Source organism: Trichechus manatus, unplaced genomic scaffold, assembly GCF_000243295.1.
Source record: "Trichechus manatus latirostris isolate Lorelei unplaced genomic scaffold, TriManLat1.0 scaffold00216, whole genome shotgun sequence".
NCBI classification, from domain to species: domain Eukaryota; kingdom Metazoa; phylum Chordata; class Mammalia; order Sirenia; family Trichechidae; genus Trichechus; species Trichechus manatus.
Genome location: NW_004444152.1, coordinates 2,318,523 through 2,344,348, shown reverse-complemented (window position 1 = coordinate 2,344,348; position 25,826 = coordinate 2,318,523). Strand labels below are relative to the sequence as shown.

The 25,826-nt window shown below is 39.7% G+C and overlaps 1 pseudogene; it reads right to left on the bottom strand.

The window, feature by feature from the left end:
* Window positions 1–1,461: 1,461 nt before the first annotated feature.
* LOC101343048 (zinc finger protein 234-like) lies at window positions 1,462–19,245 on the bottom strand (annotated as a pseudogene).
* Window positions 19,246–25,826: the final 6,581 nt, after the last annotated feature.

Sequence of the window (25,826 nt, the reverse complement as noted above, 5' to 3'; positions counted from 1 at the left end):
ACAAAGTAGGACTCACACTTCTTGATTTCAAAATACACTATAAACCTATAGAAATGAAAACATTCTGGCATAATGACGGCCATGTATATCAACCAAATAGAATTGAGAGTCCAGAAATAAACTCATACATCTGTGGTGAACTGATTTGCAGCAAGGGTGCCAAGCCTATTTAATGGGGGACAGAATAGTCTCTTTAATGAATGGTGCAGAGACAAACAACTGGATTTCCACAGCAAAAGAATGAAGCTGGATCTGTACCTCACAACACACATGAAAATCAACTCAAAATACATCAACAAACTAAATGTAAAAACTAAAACCACAAAATTCTTACAACAAAACTTATGGGTAATGCTTTGCAATCTTGTTTTAGCAATGAATTTTTAGATACAACACTAAAAACATGAGAAACAAAAGATAAAATAAATTGCACTAGACCATGACCCAAATAATAACCGGTCTTGAGAACAGAGGCTAGGAAGAGAACAGCAGCCAATTAGGTTAATATCAAAATAATATTGTGGATTGCAGTACCAAATAGTTTTCTGCATTTCACCAAATGATTGTTTCACGGAACTAATTTCTTTCTCCCAGTTTCTTATTCTGGAAACAGTTTTCAAATGTTGTACGTTTTCTTTCATTAACAAGAACTGAGCACACCTAAGAACTGCTAATCATGTTATGGTTGTATAGATTCATCAACAAAGTCCCAGCCTTCATGGAGCCTACCCAAACTAAAACCTGCTGCCATCTAGTTGATTCCCACTCAGCAATTCTATAGGACATAGTAGAACTGCCCCATAGGGTTTCCAAGGAGTGGCTGGTGGATTCGTACTGCTGACTTTTGGTTAGCAGCTAAGTTCTTAACCACAGAGCCACCAGGGCTCCGTGGAACCTACATTCTAATGGATATTCATTTTGACGTGTCCATTATACTTTTCTAAAGACGAGATCAAACTCTTATTCTAAGGCCTATCTCCTGAGTGATATTTGGTAACTGTAAAATTTCTGAGTGAAGCCCTTACTGCATCACTTACAGAGGTGTACTCTGTTGTGTCATCTCTTGATCACTGGGATTTGTTGGGCTATGGCAGAAACACTGATTTGAATGGCACCGTTTTCCCTCCTGTGAAACCTGATAATCACAAAATTCTGCTTACAAATGAGTTTTTGTACAACATCATCTTATAACATTTCTTTCCTCTAAGGATTCTCTACGTTCTTGACTCTCATCACTTTTATAAAATTCATCACCACCATGGTTTCTTTGATGTCTTATAAGACCTTAACTGGAGGTGTTTATGTGTCTCACATTTATAAGGTTTTTCTCCTCTATGAATTCTATGCCAATATTGAAGTTCTGAAGTTCAATGGAAGACTTTATCACACATGTCACATTTGTATGGCTTCTCTCCAGTGTGGACACTGACAAAGACTTCAGGTATGACTATTATTACCCTACTACCCACACTTATTTGGTTTCTCTTCTGTGTGGACCCTCTGATGATTATCTAGACTATAGCTCCACTTGAATCCCCTCCCACACTCCTCACATCTGTATGGCTTTTATCTATAGTGAACTCTGTGGTGACACTGAAGTTGTGATTTCTGAGACTTTCTTCCCACACTCTTCACATTTGCATGGCTTCTCTCCACTGTGGATTCTGTAATGGATGTGAAGACCTGAGAGCTGAATGAAGCATTTCCCACACTCTACACAATTATATGTTTTCTCTCCAGTGTGGACCCTCTTATGCATATTAAGAATTGAAGGAAACTGGAAGCTGGTCCCACAATTCTCACATTTGTAGGGTTGTTCTTCCATGTGGGTTTTGCAATGATAATTAAATGTTGACCTAAATTGGAAGTTCTTACAACATGTATCACATTTGAATGGTTTCTCCCCAGTGTGGATTCTCTGATGTTCCTGAAAATGTAAAGGATTAATGAAGCATTTACCACATTCCTCACAATTAAAAGGCTTCTCTCCCATGTGAACTTTGCAATGAATTTGCAAATATACTCTACTACTGAAGTACTTCCCACACTCTTCACATTTGAATGGTTTTTTCCTATTGTGGACTCTGTGATGGGTCAGAAGTTGTGAAGCGACTCTGAAGCCTTTCCCACACTCCCCACAATTATAGGGTTTCTCTCCTGTGTGGATTCTACAATGAATATGAAGATTTGTTCTACAGCTGAAGTACTTTCCACACTCTTCACATTTGAATGGGTTTTGTCCACTGTGGACTCTCAGATGGATCAGAAGTTGTGAAGCATCCCTGAAAGCCTTTCCATACTTCTCACAATTACAAGGTTTCTCTCCTATGTGGATTCTACAATGAATTTGAAGATTTGCTCTACAACTGAAGCCTTTCCCACACTCTTCACATTTGTATGATTTCTTGCCAGTATGGATGAGTTGGTGAAATTTAAGTTCTGAACTGTTATTAAAGCCTTGCCCACACTCTTCACATTTATGAGGTTTCTCTACATTGTGGATCTTCTGATGGATTTTAAGATATGAATTCTGACAGAAACTCTTCCCACATACATCACATTTATAGGGTTTTTCTCATGTATGGACTACCAGATGAACCTGACAATGAATTTTTGTCCTGAAACTTCCCACACTTCTCACATTTGTATGGTTTCTCTCCAGTGTGGATTCTCTGATGGGCCTTAAAATGCAAAGGATAGATAAAAGCCCTCCACATTCCTCACAGGTATAAGGTTTCTCTCCTGTGTGGCCTTTCCAATGCACATTAAGTGTGGCTCTATTACTGAAGAATTTCCCACATTCTTCACATTTGTGGGTATTCTCTATAATGTGGACTTTCTGGTGATTTTGCAGATGTGAGCTCTGACTAAATTCCTTACCACACTCATCAAACTTACAGCAGTTCTCACCTATGTGAAATCTGTGATAATTACAATGAGCTGAGCTATAATGGAAGCTTTTTCCAGACTCAGTAGATGTATCAGACTTATCTCCGGAGTGTGAACGCTGATGAAGATCAAAGATGGACACATCGCTGAATGTTTTGGTACACATATTACACTGATAAGTCTTCTGTCCTGTGTGAATAGATAGTCCTGCACCAGCCTGGCACGGTGAATCATGTTGTTTATAGAACTGAGAACTATTTATCATGGAGTCTTGACACCTGGTTAAGTCACCTGTAAATTGCTGCCAGACTTGCAAGCAGGAAAACTCCATGTGTGGCAAAGTCTCCATCACCTTGGGATCTTGTCTCCTGAAAGGAAAGAGAATTCAGAGATATAGAGAGGTGAAAGATTTGTTGAGAGTTTTCAAGATTTCACACTTATAACAGGGGATGAGATGTTAGTGAATCCAGAAAAGTTTCAGTTTGTCGTCTGCACTGTGTATCATGACCTCTGCTTTACATGCCATGAAAAACCAACAAGAGGTCCACTGGTCTGCAACTCATTAAGCATTAATGAGACCCATTAGACCACTCCAAATCAACTATGGGAGGTACAACTTAGAAATAAAAGATTCAATTTTAAAAATTGGTTATGTACTACAAACTTTTAACCTGTTGCTATTTAGATTCAATTTCAATTAATGTAGAATTATAAAGAAAAGCAATAATACAATCAAACGTTTGCATATTTTCTAATTTTTTTTTTTAAGTAGCCATCTTAGTTATCTAATGCTGCTATAACAGAAATACCATAAGTGGGTGGCTTTAACAAACAGAAGCTTATCTTATCACAGTTTAGGAAGCTAGAAGACCAAATTCAGGGTGCTAGCACTAAGGGAAGGGTCTCTCTCTCTCTGTCGGCTCTGGAGGAAATTCGTTGTTTTTCCTGAGTGTCTGCTCCTGGGCAATCTTCAAATGGCTTGGCATCTCTCTTCCCCCATCTCTGCTTCTGTCACTTCTTTAATCTCTTTTATACCTCAAAAGACAATGACTCAAGAAATGCCCTATACTAATCCTGCCTCATTAATGTAACAAAGAGTATTTCCAAATGGGATTATAACTGCAGGTATTAAAAAAAAAAAATTATTGCCACCGAGTCGGATCCCACTTACAGCAATGCTATAGGACAGAGTAGAACTGCCCCATAGGGTTTACAAGGCCATAATGTTTACGGAAGTAGACTGCCGTATCTTTCTTCCACATAGTAGCTGGTGGGTTCGAATCACGGACCTTTGGGTTAGCAACCAGGCACTTAACCATTGTGCCAACAGGGCTCCAAAACCAAAGGTGTACAGATTAGAATTTACAACTCATATTTTTTGGGGCCACATGATAGTAATCTCAATTAAATGCAAAAATGTACTTCTAAGGAAATTTTACAGAGGAAAATGTCACTTTTCTCCCTGTAGGAACAGTCAATTAAAAGCAGCCTCTTTGGTTCAGCAAACATTTAATCAGTCTCTGTACCACTCTATCTTGGGTCAATATACTGGAAAATTTCGCCAATGCCTAAGAAACTGAGGGGCCCTGGAATAGTAGCAATAACTTGCAGGTTTGAGAGAATTATACATTATCTCTTACTGAATAAAATGTAGCATAAAATCAGAGTGGTCCTTTAGAACCTGCTGAGAAGATTCCTCCAAGAGTAAGAAAAGGGAAGAAAGTTGAAGTGATAACATACACTATTCTGAAACCTGACAGTAATTCAGACCTTCACAATGTCCATGGAAAAAAGCCAACTAGTGCAAATTTAATCTTTCACAGCAGAGACAGAGGTGGGGAGAAAGAAAAGAACAGGGCACAGTTGTGGTGTGATGAATTACTTAGTATGGCCTTTTTCATCACGGTCTTATAACTCTCACCCATGTGATAGGGCAGGGCTGTGCAAATAAGATAACTGTGCCCCACCAATTGGTCAGTTTTGCCTTAAAAGAGAGCCAATTCCAAAGCAATTCCCACCAAGGAAGGAGGAACCAGGAAGAGAGATCAGCGGGAGACACCGGCAGGAGACAGCGTACTGGGCTTCCAGGCCCATGGAGGAAGAAAGCTGAGTGTCTTTGGGCAAAGAATGAGGGCCAGGGAGAAGCCTACACCTGACCTACGAATTTATATGGTTCATGAGTTCTGTGAGACATTGCAGTGAATTAGAGAACCCAAAGACAGGAGGGAGAGTGCTGAGGGGAGAGGGAGTAGTTGATGTTAGAGATGATGGAGTAGTACAGCAGCCTATAAAAGTTGGACATTTGGAACATCTTCAACTTCTGCCTCATAGCAACCAGCTTTGTGCCGATCTTTATAAAAGAAATTATTCGTTTAACAGTGCAATTTACTGAAAGCCAATCCCACAAAAGGAGTTATATTCTGCCTGGTACTCTACCCAAATAAGATACTGCCATGGTTGGTACTTTACTTCTTTGAGGTCTCGCTCAACTGTCAGTACATCAATGAGTTCAATGTAAAATAATAAACCCTATTCGTAGCCAATTCATCTTTGGCAATTTCCATCCCCCTTGACTCTGTGTATGTTCTAGAGAGCACTTATGGCAACTTGACATGCTATCTAGGTCCTTTTTGTTTATTGCATGTCTTTCTGTCTAAAAAGCAATTATCAACGAGGACAAGAATTTACATTGTTGCCTACTTTATAACCACTGTCCAGAATAGTACATGGCACAAGTGAATGTTCATTGAGTAACTAAATCCTTGTTTGACTCTTTTGTGAGCATTTAAGCCAAGTCACAGAAACAGAAAACTTTCCAAGTAAGCTACGTAAAGTAGGAAAGGGGCGGAAACCACTTTTGCTGGGAAGCTGAAATGCAGTACCAGACACAGGGATACATCAAGAGTGATGCTGCTGATGAGAGAATCACAAGGTGGCAAGAATGCCATCAGTGAAAAGAAAGCACGAGGGCCTAGGTACTGGTTCCTTCTGAGGCTTCCGGAATGTCTCTTTTAAAGTATATAAATTGACCGCTCACAACAGTTTTTCAAATTGGTGACTGCAGCCCATCAGGGTGCTATAAAATAAATTTAAAGGTTTTAAATAAGCATTTAAAAAGAACAAAAGGAACAGGACAGGAAATATCAGAGAACAATCACAAACAAAAAAGGTGTCACTTAGTGTCATGGATTGAATTGTGTCCCCAAATATATGTGTCAATTTGGCTAGGTCATGAGTCCCAATATTGTATGGTTGTCCTCCATTTTGTGATCTAATGTAATTTTCCTACGTGATGTAAATCCTAACCTCTATGATGTTACTGAGGCAGGATTAGAGGCAGTTATGTTAATGAGGCAGGGCATAATCTACAGGATGAGGTTGTATCTTGAGTCAATCTCTTTTGAAATATAAAAGAGAGAAGCAAGCAGAGAGGAGAGGAACTTCCTACAACCAAGAAAGAAGAGCTGGGAGCAGAACACGTCCTTTGGGCTTGGGTCCCTGCGCTGAGAAGCTCGTAGACGACGGGAAGAATTGATGACAAGGACCTTCCCCTAGAGCCGACAAAGAAAGCTTTCCCTTGGAGGTTGTCATGGATTGAACTGTGTCCCCCAAAAATATGTGTCAACTTGGTTCAGCCATGATTCCCAGTATTGTGTAGTTGTCCTCCATTTTGTGATTGTAATTTTATGTTAAAGGGGGTTATGGTGGGATTCTAACACCCTTACTAAGGTCACATCCCTGATCCAATGTAAAGGGAGCTTCCCTGGGGTGTGGCCTGCACCATCTTTTAGCTTATGAGAGATAAAAGGAAAGGGAAGCAAGCAGAGAGTGGGGGACCTTATACCACCAAGAAAGAAGCACCAGGAGCAGAGCGTATCTTTTGAGGTGACACCCTGAATTCAGACTTCTATCCTTCTAAACTGTGAGAGAGTAAACTTCTGTTTGTTAAAGCCATCCACTTGTAATATTTCTGTTATAGCAGCACTAGATAACTAAGACGCTTAGTAAATGATTTCTGAACTCATATACAAATCTACATACACATGAAATGTTTCGCTTAAAGTGTGAAAGGCACATTTCTGACTATGGCTTATGCTCAAAAATATTGGAACAGTTTGGTTGAAATACTTGTCAGGCTCTTAAATAATCAAATGATTAAAATTGAACATTGAAATGATCAGAAATATAGGCAACACCGAGCTATGTGACTTGTGTTACTCTCATCCTAAATCAGCCTCCTTTAGCACCGGGAACAGAAACCCAGGGGTGGAGATGTGGATGTGGACTTTGAAGAAGCAAATGGGCATCAGCCGTCAAATCTTTCAAGGGAAATTAAGCTTGCTTGGTTATTGTCTGAGACCTCTGGAAAGAGAGTTTTTATTCCTCTGTGGAGGGTCTGTTCCAGAAGTAGACATCAGGATCTTCATATAAAAAATTAATGATTCCTAGAAATGTATATGCTCCCTTATGGAAGGCTCCAGAAAAGCCACAGGGAAAGTATGTTACTCAGAATTGTCACAACCACAATGTTTAAATATTTCCCTAGGATGTGGGTCAAGTCACATACACACGAACTCACCAAAAACGCACTTACGAAAGTAGAACTTGTCTAAGTATTCATCAGAAGACACAAAGTATTTTGTAATAGCCTCATTCACTCTGGTTTATGAATCACCTGTTGGCTATGGAAACCCTGGTGGCAGAGTGGTTAAGAGCTATGGCTGCTAACCAAAAGGTCGGCAGTTCGAATCCACCGGGTGCTCCTTGGAAACCCTATGGGACAATTCTGTTGTGTCCTATAGGGTCGCTATGAGTTGGAATCGAATTGATGGCAGTGGGTTTTGGTGTTAGCTATGGCCATGACGGAGAGAGACAGTGAGGTCTCCCTGCACATTAACTCATTCCTTAAGTACAAAAATATGTACAGATACCTGCCATGTACAAGAACAATTATAGGCACTGAGGAGACAATAATAAACAAATCAGACAATAGTCTTTCACTCCTGGAGATAACATTTCAGTGGGAGAGATAAGTGATAAGCAAATAAGCAAAAACTATATGTGACAAAATAAGACAGGGCAAGGAGAAAAAACAGGGTATGGTATTTTAGATAGACAATGCTTCTGTAGTGATATTAAAACTAAGTAAAGACCTGGAAGGGGGCCAGGAAAATTTTAGAAGAAAGAGTATTCCAGGCAGAGAAAGAGCAAGTAAAGGGAATGTGAGGCAGGGACATCTAGTAGGCAAAATAATGGTCCCACAAAGATTTCCATATCCTAATTCCAAAAGCTGAGGTTATGGTAGGTTACATGGTATAAGATGGCCCTAGTAGTAATAAAAGCATCAGAACCTAACTGCTGGGGGGATAATTACCAGGACCTGCCCAAAGCTTATCCCTGTGAGGTGGAGGTCAGACATACCTCCACTCTCCAACCTTTTTACCAGTTCTGACACCAGCCGTCCCTCCCAAAGAACTCTCTACTTCTCTTCTGAGTTAAATAATCCATTGCAATGGCCCCGCAGAATTCACAGACCATACTTACAATTAAGTAGTTTACTAAAAAACAGGTGTGATGGTTAAGATTGTGTGTCAACTTGGCTGGGCCATGGTTCTCAGTGTTTATATGTGACCACCCCCATGATGGGATCTGCTGTGAGTAGCCAGTCAGTTGAAAGGGAGTTTCCTTGGGCGCGTGGCCTGCATCTGAATATAAGTGGACATTCTGGCTTTTGCCTACTCTCGATCCTGTGGCTGCCTCCTGTTCGACTGACATTCAGCTCTTGGAACTTGAGCTATCAGCTTATCTGCCAATCTTGGGATTTGTAGATCTTCACAGCCTGTGAACAGGAGCCCTGCTCTCTGACCTGCCAAACCTGGGTTCGTCAGCCCCTGCATCTACATGAATTGGGAGAAGCCTCTATCCTGATCCACGGACTTTGGACATTCCGGTCTCTACAATTGTGGGAGCTGTTTCTTTGATATAAATCTCTCTCTGTATATATTTCTACGCTTTACGGGTTTTGCTTCTCTAGAGAACCCAGCCTAAGACAACAGGGTACAACTCGGGATCAGGATTAACAGACTACAACTGAGGAATCAGGATCAGGAAGCATGTAAGCAAAGTCTCCCTTCTTCAGTGTAGGACAGTTCTTCTGTCTCCTTTGGGTTGTGTAGGCCTCAGTCTCATCGCACCCCCCTGAGGACAGGGTCATCTTGGCCCTCTGAGGACAGTCTCTTCTCAGACACTTGAGGACATTCTTCTCTCACCCCCTTAGGACAGGCTCCTCTTGGTCCTGCCATCTGTTGCCACCAGTTCTGTCACTGGACTTTCTTCAGGCCTGTTGCCATTGGCTCTGCCACTGGGCCCCTTCTGGGCTCTTGCTGTTTTCAGTGTTATAGCACTTGACCAGTGTTACAGCTCTTTTAGAAGGTTCCTTGCCTCCACTCTCTCTCTCCTTCTTTCTGCTTTCCTCCTTCTGCTTCTCTTCTTCTTTCTGTCTGTAAACCTCTGTGGGACTGTCTGCTTACATACACACCTCCTTGTCAATTTCAAGGTATGGCGCTCCCATCAAGGCCACGAACTAACCAATCCTCTCACCTGTCTTGGTAGGCCACAGACACAACAGGGCTATAACTAATCTCATTTCTATAGTCTATTGAGTAATCCCTGCAAGGTGCATACCAATCACAGGGCAGGTTGCAGCCCAGGGCCAGGCAGCGTGTATCAACCCAAGTTGTTTATAACTTACCCAGGAAATGTCAGTCAACTTGAACAAAAGTAACAAACCCTCTGAGGGTAGAAAACTAGGGTAAATGTAACTCCTCAAGGCTTAGGGGAAAAAAATCTATCAAGCTGTTTTCCCAAAGAAGGAAGGCAAAAGGCCACATATACAAACTCATTTCACCACACACAGCAAAGGGAAATTAAGGTGGCAAAGGGAATTAAGGTTGCTAATCAGCTAACCTTAAAATAGGAAGACTGGTCTACAATATCTGGTGGGCTCGATGTATTCAAAAGTGTCCATAAATGTGGAAGAGTGAGGTAGGAGAATGAGAGGGAAATTTGAGTAAAGAAGAATGGACAAAGTGATGAATGTTGCTAGGTTTGCAAATTGAGAATAGGGGCCAGAAGCCAAGGAATTTGGCAGCTTCTAGAACCTTAAAAAGGCAAGGAAATGGATTTTCCCCTACATCCTCCAGAAAAACAAGAAGCCTGGCTGACATCTTGATTTTAGCACAGTGAAACCCATATTGGACTTCAGGCCTACAGAACTGTAAGATAATCAGTTTGCATTGTTTTAAGTCACTGAATTGTAGAAATTTTTTATAGCAGCAATAGGAGACTAATACATATTTGGAACATCTGAGAAACAAGGACAATGTGGCAGGTACACACTGAGAAAGATGTAAAAAGACTGATAATGTATTCAAAGAGGAAGTAGGGCCTGAAGACCACACAATGTAAGACACTATGAACCACTTTAACAGGTTGTAACTCTAAGGAACATAAGAAGCCATCAAGGGTTTAGAATAATGACTTAATTTGACTTATATTTCTCATGGATCACATTAGCTGCTATGTGCCAAACAGAATTCAGGAGAGGAAGGATGCAAGGGGGCAATCAGTACATAGACACTTGCAGTCATCCAGGAGAGAGGTTTGGCAATTTTGATCAGGGCAACGGCAATAGAGGAGGTAGAAAGTAAAACAGATGTACAATGATCTGCAAGGATTTCCAGTGGCTGATTCTGTTCTGAATTCCCTTCTCTTTGGTTGTTCTCTTCATCATTGTCTTAGGCTGGGCCCTCTACAGAAGGAAAACCAGTAAAGCATATAAATATATATATAGAGAGATTTATATCAAGGAAATGGCTCACACGGTTGTGGAGACTGGAATGTCCCGACTCTGTGGGTCAGGCTGGAGGCTTCTCCTGATTCTCATAGCTGTAGGGGCTGGCGAACCCAAGATTGGCAGGTCAGAGAGCAGGGCTGTTGCTCACAGGCTGCGAAGATCGACCAATCCAAAGTTCGGCAGGCAAGACCACAGGTAAGCTGCTAGCTCAAGTTCCAAGAACCAGAGGTCAGATGAACAGGAGCCAGCTGTAGGATCCACAGCAAGCAAAACCCCACGAGCCTTGTCAGAATGTCCACTTATATTCAATGCAGGCCACACACCCAAGGAAACTTCCTTTCAATTGACTGGCTACTCACAGCAGATCCCATCATGGGGGTGATCACATTATATCAAATCTCAACATGGAAGTGATCACAACACCGTACGACTTGCAAACCACTGAGAATCATGGCCCAGTCAAGTTGACACAGTCTTAATCATCACAGTCATCAAAAGCCTTTTCCCCTCTTCTAAGTGCCATATACCATGTTTAAAGAGTTAGAGGCCTGTGAACATTAAAATCACCTGTCTAAAATGAATACACTACAAGTACAATTTACTGGAAATTTGGATTCCTAATGCATACTCACCAAGTAATTAGAAGCAGTGTTTTTCACCCTTTTTTTTTAGATGACACAATTAAAGAAATGCCATTTACTTCAAGACCCAGACACATGTGCATAAATACATATTACATATAGGTTGATCTACTTCAAAATCAATGTCTACTTTCTCCCACTGGTTCTCACACCACTTATGCAATTGGACAGAGTTTGTGCTGCAATGTGCTTCTTCCTTCTACTATATTAGATTTCATGAATACTTAGTGGTAGGAGAGCCAGTTCCCCAAACTCAGGTGACCACTCCATGACCATTCAAAACCTTGAAAATTTGAGCATTTTAGAGACACTCCTGAGGGTTGCTGTTCTCACCCACAGAGACCAGGTTATCCTGAAGTTCTCAACCATCACATCTTGGTACAGCTTCCTCTGGGCAGGGTCTAGCAGCCCTAGCTCCTCCTCAGTGAAGACCACAGCCACGTCCTTGAATGTCACTGATTCCTACAACATAAAGCACACGTACATCCAGTCTTAGAACTATCACCTACTTGAAAAAGCTGGGAGGATGGGGGGAAATTGTCCCAGATATGGGGGAATGTGAGTCAATATGTAGATTTCCCAGCCCTTCTCCTTCTATCCTGCCCATCACATACGTGGATTTTCCTTAGCTTCACCCAGAGAGTGGCAATGAATGAAAGCCTTGGTATTTTTACTTGGTGTCCTCAGAGTAAACCCCCAGAACTCTAAATGTTGCATGCTGGGACATACATGGTTTACTTTTTGATTCATATTGCCAACTGCCTCAGAAAAGTTTACCAATTTAATTCCAACAGTATTTGATAGCACTCACCACCCTTCTATCACACACTTACTTTAGTAAAACTTTTCTTTAATGTCTGCCAAACTAGTAAGCTTTTGGTAACTTATCTCAGACAGATATGTACTACTTCCCCTGAACTCTGAAGGCACAACCCACATCCATAAATTCCAACATTCAATGCACTAGTTATAGCTACCATGCCTCAGTCATATTCCAATGATCTGTCCGTTGTTTGTCAGGTGACCTTCAACTAGTTCTCCAAATGCCTTAGTTTCCAATTTGTATACTTCTTCGTGCATTACAAGATTCTTTAAAGGATAAACAAGGAAATACATAAACATACATGTAAATATGTATACATCACTTGTAACAGTTTGTGGTACAGAATAAGTGCTCAATACACAATAGCTATTACTATTAGAATTAATTATATTATCATAAATGTTACCTATTTTAACCCATTTCATGGCTGCATAGTATTCCAGGTATGAAATCCAGGTGGGAAACAAAGAATTTGGTCAGCCTATATCCCTGGTTCATGGGAGGTAGACACTAAATCCTTGGAATTTCCATTGTTATTCCTGATGGCCTCCTGGGACCACACCAGGTAGTTTATATTAACAAGACTCAGGATGGGGGATGAATATACCAGAAAGACAAACTATGTGATCAGAGGTATGGACCTTTGACTCACATGTTACCAGCCCAACTTCTAGGACAAGAGAGTCACTTGATGTTGAGTTCAAACATGTGGCCTTGGTTCAATCATTTATGCCTATGTAAAGAAATCCCAATAAACATTCCAGACAATAAACATAGGTGAGCTTCCATGGTTGACAATATTCTTCACACAGTTACAGTGCCAGGAGTGTGAACTGTCTTTGAGTACAAGGGAAGATTCCTTATGAGTATACTTTTAGACATCTACCTATGCCTCTTTTCCTTTGGCTGGGTTTGATTTCGAAGTTTATGCTATAGTAGAACTGTTATTTTAAGTATAGACTTTCTTGAGTTGTATGAGATATTTTAACGTATTACAGAAGCAACAGAGTAGTGAGAATCCCTGAATTTGTAATTAGTTGGAAAAAAGTGAGGGTGGTGCCATGTTTGCCACAGGTGTCTGAAGTACGAGTAGTGTTGTGGAGGACTGTGGACTCCTGAACCTGTGAAGTCTGATTTAATTCAGGTAGTTGGTGAAGTCATTTGTACCACAGAACCGATATCTATATTTATCAGTTCTAAACAGTGCAGAATATCCACTATTCACAACAGCAAAAAGTTAGAAACAACCTAACCGCCCCTCAATATATGAGGGATAAGCAAAACATGGTACATTCTTACAATGGAATACTCTTCAGCCATAAAGCAAAATGAGTTCCTGACTTACTGGACCTATTAAGGCTTGAGGAGTGCCCAAAACTACTGCCCTAAGTTACTCTTCAAACCTTGAAGTGATACTATCCCCTGAAGTAAACTTTAAGCAAAAGTTTAACTCAAAAAGTAAAGACTGTTACCCATGAGTATTGTGTTCTTTTAAAAAATTGCTTCGTAAGTCAAAATGGACAGCAGCTATTGTAAAGCATACAGGAGAAGATTGGAGCACAGGGAGTTTATGGGAGTAAAACAACTAGAAAAAAACAAGGAGAATGTTGACACAATTTGAAGAATGTAACTGTCTTAGTTATCTAGTGCTGCTGTAACGGAAATACCACAAGTGGGTGGCTTTAACAAAGAGAAGTGTATTCGCTCACAGTCTAGTAGGCTAGAAGTCCGAATTCAGGGCATCGGCTCCAGGGGAAGGCTTTCTCTTTCTGTCGGCTCTGGAGGAATCTCTTTATCATTAATCTTCCCCTGGTCGAGCAGCTTCTCAGTGCAGGGACCCCGGGTCCAGAGGACGCCCTGTGCTCCTGGTGCTTCTTTCTTGGTGGTGTGAGGTCCCCCTGTCTCTCTGCTTGCTTCTCTCTTTTATATCTCATCGACATAACTGTGGCTAATCCATCTCATTAACATCATAGTGATAGGATTTACAACATATAGGAAAATCACATCAGATGACAAAATGGTGGACAATCACACAATACTGGGAATCACGGTCTAGCCAAATTGATAACACATATTTTGGGGGGACATAATTCAATCCATGACAGTAACCAATGTCAATGATCATTATGTCTAGAAACTGTTGAATGGGAGTGGGATTTCCTGTGTATATTTTCACCAAAAATAAAATAGAATATTTTTTAAAATGTAAAATATCATTTTCTGTATATCTTACTTTCCTACTGATTATTTAAAATAAATTTCAAGTGAACATTAAAATGTCAGAAAATAAACACATTTTAAATTGTGATCATACAATGGCAGACTTTCTTCCTTCTACACTCATCTTTCAAGAGAGTATAAGTATCCCTGACTCTAAATAAGATGGCAAAGCAGGTTGAAAATATTTCTATTGTTTTGGTAATCTAATTAATAAAAACTATTTTTATAATTTTCATTTATTCAGTTATAAACAAACACCTTCATCTTTTCATATATTCATTGGCCATTTATATTTCTCCTTTTTAACTTGTCTGTTCATGCCTTTTGTCTATATTCCTATTAATATTTTCCCTTAGCCTAGGACTCCGTAATAGTTCTACAATAAGTCTTATATCTTTTTCCAGCATATATGCTGTAAATATTTCCAAACCAAGTTGTTACTTTTTCTTGTAACACTGTGTTATGTGTCTTCTGGGGTGAAAGATTTAAAAATTTCTGTAAAACAACTGGGCTCATCACTGTACTTGTCTGGCAGGATTTGTGAGCATCAGTGCACTTGAAGAGATAGATAGAGAAGGAGCCAGGAGATGAGCAGTGACACCTGTGGAAATAATCACTCAGGACACTGCGACTCAAGACACCCACACTACTGGGCGCAAGTCCATAAAAAGAGAGGACTTTCTCTTTCGTCTTGACTCCCTCTTTTACTTGAACAAAATGCCTAACTCTCCTGACCCTTGCTTTCTTGTGTGAACCTGAGGAGGTTTCCCATATTTCACATGTTTAAAATGAAGAAGAAACTAAGCACACCTTCACTAAGCTGCTCTGAGTTGTAAATGTAGTGACAGAATGCAAGTGCCTGGCAAATCTTCTAATATCCTGGGATGTTTTAAACAAAGGTTATGCATTGTTTTGAGAAAACTAATTAAAACACGAAGGAAAAAAACAGATCAGTAAATAAAACACGCACAAGGAATGACTTTGGAATGGGAAAGCAGAACCCAGGTCTTCCTATCTGAAAACATCCAAAAATACTTGTGTGGAGCAGCAGGTAGGCCCTGTTGTACTGTGCCATATTTGATTATTCTATCTACCAAACACCCATTGTACCACATGAAAAAGTTCTTTTGCCATGTGGTACATTGGCTTAAGAGAAGTGTTATGGATTGAATTGTGTCCCCCCAAAAAATATGTCAGTTTTGCTAGTCCATGATTCCCAGTATAGTATGATTGTCCACCATTTTGTCACCTGATGTAATTTTCCTATGTGTTGTAAATCCTACTTCTATGATGTTAATGAGGTGGGATTATTGGCAGTTATGTTAATGAGGTAGGACTCAATCTACAAGATTAGGCTGTGCCTTAAGTCAATCTCTTTTAAGATATAAAAGACAGAAGTGAGCAGAGAGACAACGGGACCTCACTAGCACCAAGCAACAAGAGCCAGGAGTGCTCATCCTTTGGATCCGGAGTCCCTGCGCTGAAGAACTCCTAGTCCAGGGGAAGACTGATGACAAGGACCTTCCTCCAGAGCCAACAGAGAGAGAAAGCCTTCCTCTGGAGCTGACATCCTGAATTTGGACTTCTACCCCACTAGACTGTGAGAGAATAAACTTCTTTTTGTTGAAGCCATCCACTTCTGGTATTTCTGTTATAGCAGCACTAGATAACTAAAACAAGGAGAATTTTGTTAAAATTGATTTTTGGGGAAAAATATTTTATACAAGAACAATGTCATTGTATTCCTATTTTTAACAATCAAACTCCTAAGCCCCCAAATGCCTATGAATGGGAATTAGTTAAAAATAAAAAAGTGTAACAATGCAATTGGAAATTGATTTAGCCACAAAAGATAAATGTTTTACAAAATAAAATGAAAAAAAATTAATATCATGAATAGAAATATGTTTATATGGCATGTGGAGAAAAGAGCATGAGAAAATACAAACAGATAATTCATGAATAAGGCAGTAGTAAAGTGTAGGAACTGCTCATTTTTGTACATTCTTTTACCCTGATTTTTGAGGAAAAAAAAAAAAAAGAATGATAAAATAAAACAAAAACTAAATACAAATCCAAAGTAACTCAAAAACGTACAAAGCAAGCACCTGGCAAAGAACAGGTTCTCAAATACATCTTGTTCTTCTTGAGGTTTTCCAGGAAAGAGAAATCCATGTGCAATCTGAGTACTAGTGAGCAGGAATTTCAAGAGCGAAAACGTTAGCCCTACTCACCTTGAGCATGTTCATTTTCCTCCCTACTACTGAAGATAGAAGGAATCCTGAGATATGCAGAGTCCTAGGAATGCCCAACTAGGGAAGGAAAAGGAAGACATAAAAAAATGGCCAGCAATGTTGCTCACCTTCATGGACACTTATTGTGAATTAGCCAAAGGGTTCCTTCGTCTGGGATGCTGCAGCTGCATAGGGCTTGACATGCAGAGCACGACACGGACACCACATAGCCTTGAGCCCTTTCAGTCATGGTGCAGTGAACACACTGCACAGCTACACAGTGGTCCCATCACCAGTATTGTCTTGTGGCCCCAAGGCAGTAATTCTGATTCTGGTACAATAGATTTTGAGATCAATCATACATTCTAGGAGCCCTGGTTCCTACTAATGGAGAATGTAGTTAGCAACAAGAACAGGGTGGTAACTGTGATCACTGCTACTGAGGTATCAGTGTTTATATCCTCTTAGCTGTCACAGTTACTAAATACATGTATATGTATTCATATACAAACACAACTACATATACACATATACACCCTTACATATATCTGTAGTTCTATAGCTTTCATACTGATATACCCAAATTCAAACCAGCATACTCCTTTCTGTGTTTGTAACTCTATTATCCAGCATATATTTATGCATTTGTTAAATCATAAAATGCACATAAAACAGTTTCATAATTACTAACTCATACCACTGTGAAAAACCACCCAAATAACTAGAGTTCAATGTTTTGTCTTTTTGATTTTAGACTGAGGATACATAATGGAGTTTAAAAATCCTTAAATTTGTTCTTACTTCCCCCTTTAGGATGGTAATTTTACTCATTTGAAATACATTTAGATTAATTTGCTGTCATGATTTCAACTTTATTGTTTTCTCCTCATTCTTGATTTTATATTGAGTCTGTAAATTATTCATGTTTCCAATATTAAAATGATACAAAAAGTTATACTCTGAGAAGGGCCACTCTCTCCACCCCTTCCACTCTTTTCTCACTCCCGCAGCACTTCCTTCCTGTTTAACCTAACCACTGTACACAAGCAATTTCATTATCTTCTGGTTTATTATTCCCATAGTTCTTTCTTCAGAAAATAATAATTTTATTTTCCCTTTTTGCTTATACAACAGGTTGCACGCTTTTGACGGTGTTTTTTTCACTCAGTATTAGTACATTCTCTCCACAACGGCATAAATTGCCATTGTGTGGTTTATGTAACATTGTACCTATCTATGGACATTGAAGTTGTTTCTGGTATTTTCCCATTACAAATGATGCTGCGGTAAATAATCTTGTGCATTTACATTTTCTCCTGGTTGAAGATTGATCTTAAAGATAAATTCATAAAATTAGGTTCGCAGAACCAAATGTTACATATGTAAGTACTTTTGTTGCAATTTTCAAATTTCCCTCCATATTGGTTGTATCTATTTCCATTCCCCCTAGCAATGTATGAAAATACCTTCTTGCCCAAATTTTCCAACATAATGTGATATTAAGCTTTTTAAATTTTCTCAGTGTAATGGTAAGAAGTGGTACCTCAACGTAGTTTTAATTTGGATTTTCTTTGAGTGACGTGGAACATATTTTCAAGGGGCATGATTACATTTTATGTGAATTTTCACTTCAAATTTCTTTCTTACTCTCCTGTTGGAAATTTTTTTCCCTTTTCAATTTCTAAGTTTTTAAAATATACATATACTAGTAATATTAGTCCTTTGTTAAATGAATCGAGTACACGGCACCTGGTTTTTATCTGTTCAATCAGTTGCAAACAACTTCTTCCAGCTTTATAATTTGATTTTGTTTCCAATTTTTCTGGGGGAAGGGAGGTCCAGCAAAACAATTTAATGTAGTGTTTTATTTTTTTTTTCCATAAATGTTTTCATTAAGGTAAAGCTCACAGATAAAATTAATTGCTACACCATTTTACATTCCCACCTACAATGGATGAAGGTTCCAATTTCTCCACATCCTCACAAACCCTTATTATTTTCTGTTATGGTTTTTAATAATACCATCTCAGTTGGTGTGAAGAGTTTTCTGACTGTGGTTCTGATTTGCATTTCCCTAATGACCTAATACATTGAGTTTGTTTTCCATTGTTTGTTGGTCATCTGTATATCTTCTTGGGAGAAGTATCTCTTCAAGTCCTGTTCAATTCTGATCCCAAGTATGATGGAAATGAAGACAATATAATGCATGGAGCTAGAGTCAGCCCTGGGGCCAAGATGTCTGGGTTCAAATCCTAGCACAGCTTCTCATTAGCTGTGTCATCTTCCTTAAATTCATAACATCTCTCTGCCTCAATTCTGGCATCTGTTAAATTGGAAGATAATAGCCCTATTCACAGGATTGTTGTGAGGTGGAAAGCTCTTAGAACACTGTCAGGGTTCCTTATTTCTTTGTGTAGAAGACATCTGCTATAGAAATGCAAATGACATTCCCTTGTATGAAATTATCCTTATAAATGTTATTTCTAACAAAGAAACATCGTAAGATACCTGACTTCTGACGTGATTACTATTATGTGAAGTTAACTCGTAACCTTTGAAAAATCTGTAACTCTCCTTCACCATCTTCCTAATAATTTGTTGTCTTAGCAATAATATTTAAATTACCATTGACAACTGTTTTCTAAAAGTTATTAAAATGAACAAAATTCTTTGTTAAGCAGGAAGGGCTTTAGAAAAGCCTTTTACCCATATGCACAGAGATAAAATAAAAACAAAAACATTAGTTTCTCATTTTTATTAATAAACACAAGATTCTGGAGGGAAAAAAAAGTTTGATGCAACCATTTCAGAAAACAATTTGCCAGTTTCTCCTAAACTTAAATATAAAACTACAGTGCAACCCAAAACTTCCACTCCTAGGTATCTACAGAGGAGAAATAAAAACACATGTCTACACAAAGGCTTGGGCATGAACATTCATAGTGGCAGTATTCACAACAGCCCCAAACTGGAAACCTAAACATCCACCTACTAGTGAAAGGATAGACAAAGTGTGGCCAATCGATAAAAAGGACTGACAACATTATGGTAAGGTAAAGAAGCCAGTCTCAAAAGACTATACACTGTATGATTCCATTTATATGACGTATCCAGAGTAGGCAAATCTTCAGACATTGTCATAAGGTCAATTTGCAGCTACATAGTTTACGCCTCGGCATCCAATAGTTCCTCCTAGTTGCCCTTTCATCCAGTTTCTGACATGCCATTCCTATCTTTTCACTGGTCTCTCAATAGCTGTGGTCTTTAAATGGCCCTTCCACCCATGCCCCATCTAGTTTTTGGTCACAAGAACTCATGACTACACACAAGCCCTCTCTTACAGTTCAGCTTGTTGTTACCTTGTCCCTAGGTATGACCCATTGTGTGGCCCTGCATGTAGGCACGCAGCAATTTCCCCTCTGGGACCTGTGAGAACTTAATTCTATTTGTTTTCTGGCCTTCCTTCATGAGTCTCACTTCCTCTTGCTGCAACTAACATACCATCCAAGACACCCACAGACCCGCTTCAGTAAAACTCAATAGAGACAAAGTAGGGACTTAACTTTACATAAGAAGCCCTGGTGGTGCAGTAGTTAAGTGCCTGGCTGCTAACCAAAATGTTGGTAGTTCTAACCCACCAGCCATTCCGTAGGAGAAAGATTTGGCCGTCTGTTTCCGTGAAGATTACAGCCTTGGAAACCCTGTGAAGCAGTTCTAATAAGTCCTGTAGGGTCCGCTACAAGTTGGCATCGACTTGATGCAACAGCTTTGGTTTTTTGGGGTTTTTTAACTTTACATGGGCATGAAGAGTATTTTGGGGAATGAAAATATTCTAACACTGATTGATGGTGATGGTTGCACCACTCATAAAGTTACTAAAAATCCACTGATTCTATACCTGAAATATGCAAATTCTATATGCAAAATGTACCTCAATAAATTGATTTAAAAATGTTTCACAATCTTCATCTCATTTAAATTAAGACTCGATTCTGAGCCCATATCTATATAAAACTTATAGGAGAATTAATGAGTAAGTGGTGTGGGGGTGGGAAGAAGGGGAGACAGTCTTTACAGACTAATACCGGCTCATAAATGGAAACATGGAACTAGAAAACTAACCACTTTCAACAAGTGATGAAAGCTTGCTGAGGAATAGATTATCTACATAACCTTAAAGCATTTCCCCACTAGAAACATCATTAATTACAAAAGGAAATAGAATAACTTTACAGTGGGGAATCTAACAGACATCACCTTAGCCAAGTGAACAGAGTTGAGATTACCAATACTGGGACAAAGCCACACCATTGGCCCTCTGATATGTTGTACCGAAAGGACTCCTCACCACTTCTGTGGTATCCCTGTCGATGATACATAATCTGAACTGAAACATGAAAACTACCAGAAAAACCCCAAATGCAGGTCTTTCTGCAAAATAACTTGCTTGTACTCTTTAAATATGTCTAAAACAAAAAGGACAAAGAAAGGCAAGGAATCGTTCCAGACTAAAGGAGATTATAGAAACATGGAAGGAGCCCTGGTGGTACAGTGGTTAATGCACTCGGCTACTAACCAAAAGTTTGGTGGTTCGAACCCACCAGCCACTCCATGGGAGAAAGATGTGGCAGTCTGCTTCCATAAAGATTTACAGCTTTGGAAACCCTGCTGGGCTGTTCTACTCTGTCCTATAGGGTCACTATGAGTTGGAATAAAATTGATAGCAGTAGGTGTAGAAACACGACAACTATAGGAAATGCATAAAATTGAACCCAGGGACCTGGGGGGGAAACAGTTACAAAGTACTTTATTGAAACAACAGAACAAATTTAATTTTGGACTGTGCATTAGGTAACAGTGCATTTCGTAATATATTATCTAGTATTACCCAATAGATAAAAGTATCAACCAATGTTATCTAGTATAACAACTAAAATTAACCAGTGTGATATTCTAAAACCCTATAATCAGTCCCTCCTAACTGCCTCATACCATGACACCCTATGATTTCCTACTGTGTGTGGGCTTCCTTGCTACAGCAAGCTAAAGTAATCTGTCTGCGATTACAGGTATATTCCTGATAGTACTTGGCTAATGAGCTTCAACAAAGTCAATAGGCAAAATGTAAACAACTGGTGAATCCGGGTAGAGTATATGAGGATTCCTTATACGATTTTTGCAACTTTTCTAAAGATCTGATATCATATTTAAAAATTAAAAAATCAGGATATAGCCATAGTAATAAAAACAGCAACGATGTAGTAATAACAATGATGACATTACATGGCAGTTCATTAGACTATTCTTTCTTGGCAAGGTTTGGAAATTTTCATATTAAAAACGATAAAGGGAAAACATTATGGAAAGTAATTTAATTTTTTAAAACATGTACAAATAAGTAAATATACAAACATATAGAAAGAACCACTCAAAAGAAACACATTAGAACTTCAATAGTGTCCATCTTCACATCTGGAGCAAACGGTAATTAAAATGTTTTTATATATTTCTGTATTGTCCACAATGATACTGTTCTATAAGAATAATGAGTATTATTTGAAATAAGTCACTTGATTCCACTCAGTTCCCTGTGGCTCAAGAATACATCAAGGTTATAAACTCAGGATTTCAACTCAGATGCCTAAACTCGAAATCCAACTCTGCCTCCTACCGGCTGGGTGACAAACCGCAAGTAATTTATGCTTCCTATGTCTCCTCATCTTTAAAATAGGGAAAACAGCAGTACCACTTCACACACGCTGTGTGGCTAAATGTATTAATTTGTATAAAGCCCTAAGAATGGAACTTAGCAACTAAGGCTTAATTATTATCACTATCCATGCCCGAGTAAAGGACCCACACATTCTCCCATTTATGTGAACATCTTTGTAGAACACCAAGCCTTACTCACCTGGAGCTCTGTTGCCAGAAGCCAAGGAGTCTGTCCCTGAACCTTCCTGCAGTCCTTTTTGAAAACGAAGTCAGGGCTGGGAAAGTAAAGGAGGCTATGAATACATGGTTGGGTGTCTGCCCCCAATAAAACAATTAAACACCCCGTCTCCAACGTCCCAGTACCAGTGGAAAGCAACCTTCCTACTCATTCAAAAAAAAAAAAAAAAGAGGTTAGAAGGGGTCTGGGACCTCTTCCTGCAGGGATCAGAGAGGACAAGGGCCACTGCCGTTGGAGATCTATCCTCACGCCGGATTCACAGCTTTCATGGAACTGAGCGCTTCGTAGGAAACTTAATAGTACTAGCCAGATACCGCCATTCACCACGTTCCGTGAACTGTGTGAAGACATTTATTGGTACTAGCTTTTTAAATTCTTAAATCAATCCTTTAGGAAGGTAATAATATCCCCATTTTGCAGTACAGCAACTGGAAGCAGAGAGAGATTAAATAACTCGCCCAACGTTATAGGGCGAGGAAGTCGCGGCGTGTCGGAAGATGGAGGGAAGACGCTTCGGGGAGAGGGGAGCCCGGGAGATCCTTAAATCTGGATGTGAACCTGAGCCCGTCCAAAACTCGGGGACACATGAAGCGACCCAAACGCTAAGAAGCTCCGCCGAGGGGAACGCAGACCGCACCCTCACCCCTCAAAACCTCCTCTCTCTGTCGCGACTTTTCTTTTAAATGCACAACCTGGTCGTTGTGGGGTCACACGTAAGGAAGAGCAGCGATGCTAGGAACTGAACCACTACCAAGAAGGAAAAGATGGCAACAACCACGAAGTCCTGGAGCGGAAGTGGCGGCTACAACAGGGGAGTTTCAGGATGACACTTCCCAGAATTCCACAGACCTGACTGCTTTAGCGAAACTGCATTGGATTTCACAGATCTACTCCACTTCCCACAATGCCGTTAGAAAAGAACGTACAAAGTCTCTTCTAGTGTTGAGTTTCTTTGTTCCACTTAATTTTTTGTGCTGAATTGTTTTTCTTTATGTATTTTCTTTTCATCTTTTTCATTGTTGTTGATTTTGTATTTGCTGAGTCTTTATGTTTTTCTTATTTATTTTGATGTGTAGGATTGTTAGTTTCCTTTGTGGTTACCTTAATATTTACCTCTATTTTTCTAAGTTTTAACTGATCTTTTATTTCTTGATATCGCCTTGACTTCCTCTCCATATGAAAGTTCTATGACTACTACATTATTTAGTCCTGCTTTTGTGTTCTGATGTTGTCAGCTTTTACATATTGGCGTCTCTGTTTCCCTATTTTCAGTGTTTTAGCTTTGATTTATTTTTGTGACTTCCCTATTTGGGTTGATATCTGGTTGTTCTGTCTCCTGTTCTAGTCTTGGGTTGTTAGATGTTATTGTTTCTGTAACCGGAGGACTCCCTTTAGTATTTCTTGTAATTTTGGTTTGGTGTTTACACATTGTCTCAACTTCTGTTTATCTGGAAATGCCCTAATTTCGCCATCATATATTGAGAGACAGTTTTGCTGGATATATAATTCTTGGCTGACAATTTTTTTCCTTCAAGGCTTTATATATGTTATCCCATTGCCTTCTTGCCTGCATGGGTTCTGCTGAGTAGTTCGAGCTTAGTCTTATTAACTCTCCTTTGTAGATGACTTTTCATTTATCCCTAGCCGTTCTTAAAATTCTCTCTTTATCTTTGGTTTTGGCAAGTTTGCTTATAATATGTCTTGGTGACTTTCTTTTGCGATCTACCCTGTCTGGGGTTTAATGAGCTTCTTGGATAGGTATCTTCTCTTCTTTCACAATATCAGGGAAGTTTTCTGCCAACATACCTTCAACAATTCTCTCTGTATTTTCTGTTATCCCCCCCTCCCCGGTTCTGGTACTCCAATCACTTGTAGGTTATTCCTTTTGATAGAGTCCAACATAATTCTTATGGTTTCTTCATTTTTTAAAATTCTCTTATCTGATTTTTCCTCAGATAAATTGGTGTCAAGTGCTTTATCTTCAATCTCACTAATTCTGACTTCTACTGCCTCAATTCTGCTCCTATGACTTTCTACTGAGTTGTCTAATTCTGAAATTTTATTGTTAATCTTTTGGATTTCTATTTGCTGTCTCTCTATGGATTCTTGCAGCCTGTTAAATTTGTCATTTTGCTCTTCTATATTCTTAAGTTCCTCTATTGCTTTGTCTGTGTGTTCCTTGGATGGTCTTCGTTTTGCATGATCTCCTTCTTGATCTCTTGAAGAGCTCTGTGTATTAATCTTGAATTCTACCACCGGTAATTCCAAGACCTTCTCTTCCTCCAGGAGGTTTCTTGGTTCTTTCTTTGGGAGCTTGCTGAAGCCATCATGGTCTGCCTCTTTATGTGATTTGATATTAAGTGTTGTCTCTGAGCCATTAATAAGTTATTATATTAATTTGTTTTCTTACTGTGTCCTAGCTTCTTGTTTTGTTTTGATATGCCCAAATAGGCTGGTCATGTGAGCTACTTTGATTACTGGCATGTTTGAAGCTCTCACATCCTGTCACCAGGTGGTTAGAGCTGCTAGTAGGTATGTGAGCCCAGGAGTCTGTTTACTTTTCTTGTGTGGATTCAGCTCAGGGTCCAGGTAGTCGGTCACTGAGTGTGTGGTGCAGGCTCTCACCTACAGTCCTAGATGGGCAGGACTACTTAGGGGTGATTGGAGCAGGCACAGGTATCTGGTTGCAGTAGGGGGTTGTGTACTAAGCAAGGTAGGGGGCTGACGGCTGCCTACCTTGGGTGTAAGGTGTGTCCCTGCTCCCTAGAGTGTATAGGTCAGTGGGTTTTGCAGCCAGACTTTGGGCACCCAATGCTGTTGGCTGTAAGGACTGGGAGGCACCACTTATTCTAGGACCCGTCACAGGTGGCTAGGTGGAGTGGGTGGAGTCACCAGTCCTCAGGCCTCTGATGTGGGTAGGTGAGGACCCTGCTTAATGGGTATGGCGGTGTCAAATGTCATGAATCACCCACTCCCCCTTAGCTGTTGCAGTTGAAAATAGGCTTCAGGTATGTACCCTGTTGTACTATGCTAATGAGGGCCTATGCTGTTGAAATGGGCCCACACAGGCCTAGGCAGGGGTGAAAGGCATTCAAAGTCCATGGACCTGTTATACCTGTGTTGCCTAGGGAAAGGGGCTGTGCCTGCTCTGAGGTCCTGGTTTAGGGGAGCCAGCAAATTATTTTTTCCTGTTTGTTATTCGTATGTTAATTTG